This window comes from Saccopteryx leptura, chromosome 7 (genome assembly GCF_036850995.1).
Source record: "Saccopteryx leptura isolate mSacLep1 chromosome 7, mSacLep1_pri_phased_curated, whole genome shotgun sequence".
In the NCBI taxonomy this organism is placed as follows: domain Eukaryota; kingdom Metazoa; phylum Chordata; class Mammalia; order Chiroptera; family Emballonuridae; genus Saccopteryx; species Saccopteryx leptura.
This window is the reverse complement of record NC_089509.1, coordinates 49,810,542-49,818,710: the sequence shown is the minus strand read 5'-3', so window position 1 is coordinate 49,818,710 and position 8,169 is coordinate 49,810,542. Positions and strand designations below refer to the sequence as shown.

Here is an 8,169-nt window from a genome sequence, read left to right as displayed (position 1 = left end):
CCGCATGTGCCCCACCGGGATCCACCCGGCACGCCCACCAGGGGGCAATGCTCTGCCCATCCAGGGCATCACTCTGTCGCGACCCACTCTAGTGCCTGAGACAGAGGCCAAGGAGCCATCCCCAGTGCCTGGGCCATCTTTTACTCCAATGGAGCCTTGGCTGCGGGAGGGGAAGAGAGAGACAGAGAGGAAGGAGAGGGGGAGGGGTGGAGAAGCAGATGGGCGCCTCTCCTGTGTGCCCTGGCCAGGAATTGAACCTGGTACTTCCGCACAACAGGCCGACGCTCTACCACTGAGCCAACCGGCCAGGGCCTAGTATACTTTTTTTAATTGAATTATTGGGGGTGACACGAATTAATAAAACCATACAGGTTTCAAATGTACAATTCAATAAACATCATCTTTATATTGCATCATGCACTCCCCACCCAAAGTCGAGTCTTTTTCCTTTCTATTTATCTCCCCCTTGCCTACCTGCATCTCACCCCAGCCCCTTTCCCTCTGGCTATCACCATACTGTTGTCTGTATTTCATATATATGAAATAAGGCTAAATAAGAAAGGAAGGACTAGTATGGAGCTAAGAAATGGGGGGAAGTTAAATTTAGCTTGAAGCAAATAAATGGAGATGTTGATGTAACATCTATGAAAAATATCATGGAGCCAAAAAAAATGAAGATAGGGTTGGGGTGCAAATGTGGGCATCATCTATATGGACATGAGGACCTGCAAAAAATAATAAAGAGTCTTGGAAAGACAGGTTAAGCATAGATCTATTATCAGAGCATATTTTAAAGCATCAATTAATATATCTAAAGCAAAAAAAAAAAAAAAAACAGTTATAAAAAGGAACAAGATAGGGAACTAACAAAGGTATGGGATGATTTATACCAATGATAGAAAGCTATTGCTGACCTATGTCTTAGACTGTTAGAAGAAGGTAGAGCTAAAAATAGGCTGTGTGTTTGGCAATGGAGAGACAGTTAATAGTACTTAAGGCAGCAGAAAAAAAAAAAAAAACTTTTTTAGCTATGTACAGGACTGAAAAAAAGCCTGCACAAATGTTCGGTATTGCTTTGAGAGCTGGAAAATATGCTTAAGTGTGATCTATTTTGCAAAAGTCTCAGAGCACAACTTGACATTAGTGGAGGCTGATATGCCAAAAATGAATTACTAATGGACTAAAATAAACCACTATAAAGTCTCTAAAGCTATTTTACTGCATTTAATGATTCTTTTCCATGAGTTGGACAGCTTTCAATGACTCCCTGCACAAGTGAAATCTGGATCATGTCTTAAGGGAAACCCACCTACTTGGTTTAATTTTACTCCATTCTAGCTTTTCACCGGAAAAGAAAATGAATTGCTTGGGAACTAGTAGCTTGAGCTGGATAACAAAGATAGAGATCATAGAGGTAGCGCCATCGCCATAAACTTTAAGAGGAAAAAGATGTGATTGCAGCACAGGGCTATTCTGGTTTTACTGTCAAAATCGTTGCCAAACAAAACTACATTTGGAAGGGCAGAGAAATGATTCTGAGGGAATCAGAGCTGCTTTCGTCAAGGTGGGAATTGGTGAGTCCTGCCTGTCAGCCCATGTTCTATAACCTTTGTGAAAATGCTTCTTGGACCCCCTGATGCACAACTGAAAACAATGTACCTCTTTATTTTCAAATAAAATCTGAATCCCAGATACATTTGATAACTTACTGACGGTGATCCAAGCTAGCTAAGGCGCAAACAGAATTAGAACCCAATTATTCTTAGTTGCACACCACGTTTAAGTTGCAAAGATTTCGGGGGCATTGTCCTCTGAGTATGAAACCAAAAGAGAGTGAGACTTTTTTTTTTAATCTTTGGATTTCCTCAGAAAAGCTGCCCAAATCAACTATTTCCTTTCCTAAATTTGTTATCTCTTGTTAGTTTATTGACTTGGAAATAAACAAGAATAGTTTTATAGAAGTGAAATAGTAGACTAATTTTTTTTTCACCATCCATTTCTTCCTTTCTTTTAATTAATTATACATACCAAAGCCAGTAAAGCTTGGTCTCTCACTTCAAGATTCTCTGCCTTAAAGGGCATTTAAAGAACATAAATGGAAAGAGAGTGGTGGGAAAATGACATCTTGTCCCCATTTGTACATTAACAAGAAAACCATATATAGCTACAGTTTAAGCTTAATAAATCAAAACTCTTTTGGAAAGATTTGATGGTCTGACTCCAACTTCAAATTAATTTGACACTCTCTTCACAGCTGTTAGCAGCTTCTGTGGAGTTCTATATAACAGAAAACATTCAAAGCCTAATTCTATGTCTACAGAGAACAGACATAACTCTTATTTTGACAGGCAGATTTTATAGTGGTTTATTTTGGTCTGCATCAGTATTTCATTCTTTGGCATTAAAACCTTAACCAATGCCAAATCTGCCCCCAATCCACTATATACTTTGTGCTTTCTTTAAAAACAGGAAACTGATAACTTTAAAAATTATTTGCTGTGTATGATAACAGCTAAGCAGTGTCTGGCAACCAACCATTCTAATAGATTACACTGAGGAGAAACTGCCACAAGTCATTTCGAACAAAAGAGAAGAAAATTTCTTAATGTAAAGCTTTTGTCTCTGTGTTTGTCGTGGTTTTCAACTGGTTACTAAGGAGTCAATGATGGTTTCTCCTCTCAGCTCTTCAATTAATGTGCCTGGCACACAGTAGGCACTTAAAAATACTTTGAAAGCAGAATGCAGTCAAATAAAATAAGATTTGTTGTAGTCCTGGAAATCATACTCAACTCAGGGTATAACATACATGCTAGGTGTGCTCAGTATGCACGTACATCATTTCCCATGGGTTATAGGCAAGAGGGACAGTGTATCCTTATACAGTTTGTTGCATCTACAAAACATGGAAATAATTTGCAGTCAGGTCAAATGCCTTTGGAGAATGTGATTCATTGCACTGCTTATGACCTATACCGAATTTGAGTTTGGAGATCTTCATCTCAGTATGAAACTTGGTAGATTTATGGGTCTGTCCACGCCGCAAAGTCCTTTGACGTCATCTCAATAGGAAATGTGCTTGATAGAGGGAATATTAAGGCAATACTTATGTCTATGCATGCAAAATTAATTAAAGTAAGCCAAGTCACAGTAATTTCTGCAAAATATATTCAAATCAATTATTTGGCCATTTTAGGGAAAAAATGATATGAATAATAATTTTGCATATACAAGTAACCAATGCTTAACTGAAGAAAAAAAATAAAATGAGACTTTGCAAAACGCTTTAAATTTCTTTTCCAATATTGTTTGTCATAGCCTAATATAACAATATATGCTTATATTATATATATACACATACACACAAATACACATGTATTCTCCCAATATAAAGATAGACATATATAGATATAGATAGATATAAATGTTTTAAAAACCTATGTTACTAAAGGAAAACAAAACAGGCTAAATAAAATTCATAATTTTTGCCCACATGATTAATTACAGGTTTATTAATAAACATGTAAAGTAAATATTGATCTAAACCAGTGGTAGTCAACATGATCCCTACTGCCCACTAGTGGGCATTCCAGCTTTCATGATGGGCAGTAGCAGAGCAACCAAAGTATAAATAAAAAGATAGATTTAACTATAGTAAGCTGTTTTATAAAGATTTATTCTTTATAAAAACAGTGAAAATCCGACATACAGTACTTAGTAAGGAATTATTATTATATGCTTTAACTTGCTGTAAGTCTGCTTTATAAATTTTATTAAGTAAAGTTACTTCCCTACTTTATAAATCCCCATTACTATGGAACTGGTGGGTGGTTAGAAAATTTTACTACTAACAGAGATACAAAAGTGGGCAGTAGGTATATAAAGGTTGACTACCCCTGCTCTAAACAATATTCTATCTTACTCAAACTGGACAAAAGAGAATATTGCAATAGAAAAGAAAAAGTGTTAAGAAATAAACCTTCAATATTTGTAATACATCTCTGGTGCTACAATGTTATTTTTTCCCTTGAAGACATTTTTGCATTTGGTGGTGGTGGGTGGGGATATAGTAGAAGGAAGACTGCTGTTTTATGTAGGAACATATGTTAATGAGCATGTTTGTCAGGCACAGGTAGCCACATTCTTTTTTGTTAGAAATTAAATTTAATGGGGTGACATTGTTCAACAAGAGTACACAGGTTTCAGGTGAATATCTCTATGGCATTTGAACTGTTGATTGTGTTGTGTGCCCATCACTCAAAGTCAAATCATTTTTTATCACTATGTATTTGTCCTTCTTTACTCCTCTCCCTCCACACTCCTTCTTTTGGTAACCACTTCACTTTTATCTATGTCCATAGTAGCCATATTCTTTAAGCGTTGTCTGAAAGGAAGAAATTTAGCCATAAGGGAGCTCTTCAAAATAAACTAGCTGGAATTTTGTAAATTATATGAAGAGGAGAGAAAATAGGAGATATCTGAAAAAAGAAGAAGGACAAGCAACATGAAGGCATGAGGAAAATGTCCCCAAATGGACTTCCTATAGCAATGGTAGGTTAAGAATTTTAGAAAGAATGATGTTTGATAGTTAGATTAAGTTGTTTCTGCCTGACCAGGCAGTGGCGCAGTGGATAGAGCATGGGACTGGGAAGTGGAGGACCCAGGTTCCAGACCCTGAGGTCGCCAGCTTGAGTGTGGGCTCATCTGGTTTATGCAAGGGTCACCAGCTTGGACCCAAAGTCGTTGGCTCAAGCAAGGGGTTACTCAGTCTGCTGTAGCCCCCAGTCAAGGCACATATGAGAAAGCAATCAATGAACAACTAAGGCACCACAGCAAAGAATTGATGTTTCTCATCTCTCTCCCTTCCTGTCTGTCTGTCTCTATCTGTCCCTCTCTCTGACTCTCCCTGTCTCTGCAAAAAAAAAAAAAAAAAAGTTTCTACCTCTGTGCAGTATTTTCTTTGCATTATTCTCAAACAAATATTGAAAGTATATAAGACATGAACACTTTGTTAGAGGCAACTTATAAAAAAAGGAGAAAGAGCTGTGACCATGTGACCATGTTTGCAGTGAATTCTTGAGGAAAGAGAAAATGCATCATGAGGGATAAAGAGACTCATTTATAATCACACGTTTGTCTGCTCATTAGGATATTTTGGTCTATGACGATAAGCTATGAGATCCATTAAAAGAAAAAACATTTCTGTCCTAGGCACTGATATAACCCAATACCTAGGATTTGACACAATGCCTACTTCTTACAAAGAGCTCAATGAAACTTGTTGAATAGAGAAAGGAAAAAAAGTTGATCAGGAACATGGATCAAAATTGATAAAAGACAAGCACCTGTGAGTACCTCTTCATGAGACCTCAGAAATACTGGAGAGGGCACCTAACTTCTTGCAGTTATAAAGAATGAAGGGGTTGGGAAACCTAAATTAGTTTTAGAATACTGATAGAATAGGTAACTATTCTGTTGAGCCTTAATTGGGTACATTGAGGTACAATTCTGATACTAACCACCTGGGGTTAGCATCAGACTTTACTAGTTAAAGGTGCAGTTCCTGGACTGCCTTAACTTCAGACACCAGCTTCACTCTGGGGTCCCCAGACCACCTACACCATCTGCACTTCTGACTGACTGGATAAAAATCTGAGGTTTTTCCCAACTCCCTTAGGCTTAATAATTCAATAAAATAGTCCATAGAATAAAATAAAATGCTATAGTTAAGATTACTGTTTTCTTATAAAGGATACATACAGATAAGAAAGACCAACTAGAAGAAGACTTACATAGAAGAAGTTCTAGAAAGAAATGATATCCAGAGTTTTTAGTGAGGTTTCAATTCAATCTCTATCATCATTCCTACCCTCCACTCCTTGCAGAGAGGTTGTATGCTTCAAAGTTTCAACCCGCAAATCAGGTAATTGGCCTTGCTGGTAACTAGCCCTCATCCTAAAGCTTTCTAGGGGCTCAGCATAAGTTATCTCATTACGGTAACAGAAAGCGCCATCATCTGAACATTCTTACAAAGTATACACAGATCCATAAAAACCTCAATATGTCCAATGAAAAAAAATATATATATATTTCTATTTTAATTTCTTATTAATTCTATCCCTACCATCCCTAAAATCTCAGTCAAAAAGTAGTACCAAAGATATCTGGGTGACATTGAAACTTTTATTTATTGACATTATTGGTGATACAGGTGGGGTTCTAAATCTGATAAGTGGTAAGCAAAATGGTGCAGTACTATTTATTGATGATTACTGATAACTGTAAAATTAGCTCTATCTATCTTTAGTTCTCCAAGTCCCTTGAGCTTCTGGAGTCAGGAATGTAGTCATTTTAAAAACCACAGAGATACACAGCTCCGTTACAAAAGAACTCCAGAAAAGCAAAAAGCTTCTGTAAGTTAGGCAAAGAATTTAGGTTAAGTAATTTTAAAATCATTTTGGTAAAAATAAAAATTCCCTTTCAAGATCTCTGTCCATAGGATCTGATCCATATTCAGGAAGTATTACCGTGAACCAGTCTACCTCTTTGGAAGTTCAATGATTTCATATAGAAATGACAGAGCCCTCTCATCATTAATAAACTCTTTTATTGTTGAGCATCTACTATATACCAATAACTATGCTAGGTTCTGAGGCTACAGAAGAGAACAGAACGGATAAGATATTCCTTCTCATGAGGCTATCTTCTGGTGGTCGACTAGGAGAGGCAGGCTACATAAAGCAAATATGAATAACCAAGCACGTGTAGATTGTGAAGAATGCAGTTGGAGACAATATCCAGGGGAAGACACAGTCATTGAAGAAAGGACTTTAGAAGTTTGGCCAGGGATGTTCTCTCTGGAAAGGTAACCTTTGAAGTGAGATTCCAAGGAAAAGGAGGGGAAAAGTCATTCCAAGCGAAAGTAGGAGCTCCAACCTGGAAGTGGAAAGGAGGTTGATGGAAGATCAGTGAGAGAAGTGGTGAGTGATGGGGAGAGAAACTGGAGCAATATGCTGTGGAAGTCAATTAGGACCTTGTTGGCCATGCCATGAACCTACATTTTATTCTGAGCATAATAGGAACTCACTGAAATTTTTTTAAAAATACACTAGTAATACAATTTCATTTCCTATTTAAAAAAAATACTCCAATCCCACTGTGAAGAATAATGTAAGGAGGAGGGAAGAATGAAAGTAAGGAAATCAGGTAAGAATCAGCTTTATAATGTAAAAATATTCTGAATATCTACAAACTGAAACATATGCTTTTTACATACAGGACCTTGAGAACAGGTAAGAAATTTCTAATTTTATAGGAGAAAATGAAATAGCATCAGAAAGAGAAGAAAGTAAATCTAAGAACTTACTGTATCAAAACACTTGGCAAAAGAAAAGTTTGTCTCTTCTGAGAGTGGCTGCATTCTCCACTGACAACTACCTAAAGCAGGAAACGATGTGCCTGTTACAGCGAAGGATCTAAAGACGTCCACTTCATGTCCACATTTTAGAGTAGCATTTAGGCATGGAGGAACACCAAAACACACAAACAAAAAATAAGTTTTCATAAATTTACAGTTAAAAAATATATTGTATTATGTAAATTTCATTTTCAACCAAATGTGATTTAGAAGCTCTGTAATTTTAGGTTTTTTAGTAGAAGCATGTCAAATTTTATAAAGAAAGGAATGGAACGGCAGGATTTTGTGCAGAAATTTGCTTTAAGAGTAACTGTAATAAAAACTATCTGAGCCTGACCAGGCGGTGGCGCAGTGGATAGAAGCATTGGACTGGGATGCGGAGGACCCAGAGTTGAGACCCTGTGGTCGCCAGCTCTAGTGCGGGCTCAGCTGCTTTGAGCAAGGCTCACCAGCTTGGACCCGAGGTCGCTGGCTTGAGTAAGGGGTTACTCGGTTGGCTGCTGCCCCGCCCCCGCGTCAGGCACATAGGAGAAAGCAATCAATGAACAGCTAAGGTGTCGCAACAAAAAACTGATGATTGATGCTTCTCATCTCTCTCTATTCCTGTCTGTCTGTCCCTGTCTATCCCTCTCTCTCTGACTATCTCTGTAAAACAAGATAAATAAAAAATTTTTTTTAAAAAGAACTATCTGAGGATATTGGTAGTTCTAATACATATGCTTAACTTGCATTGTTCCTCCCTTTTCTAAACATAT

At 37.4% G+C, this 8,169-nt stretch overlaps 1 non-coding gene across 1 annotated transcript; it reads right to left on the bottom strand.

Annotated features, from left to right (window-relative positions):
- Positions 1 to 236: 236 nt before the first annotated feature.
- TRNAN-GUU (transfer RNA asparagine (anticodon GUU)) lies at positions 237 to 312 on the bottom strand. The gene has a single exon. It is a non-coding gene; the product is annotated as a tRNA-Asn (tRNA).
- Between the last annotated feature and the right edge of the window lie 7,857 nt (positions 313 to 8,169).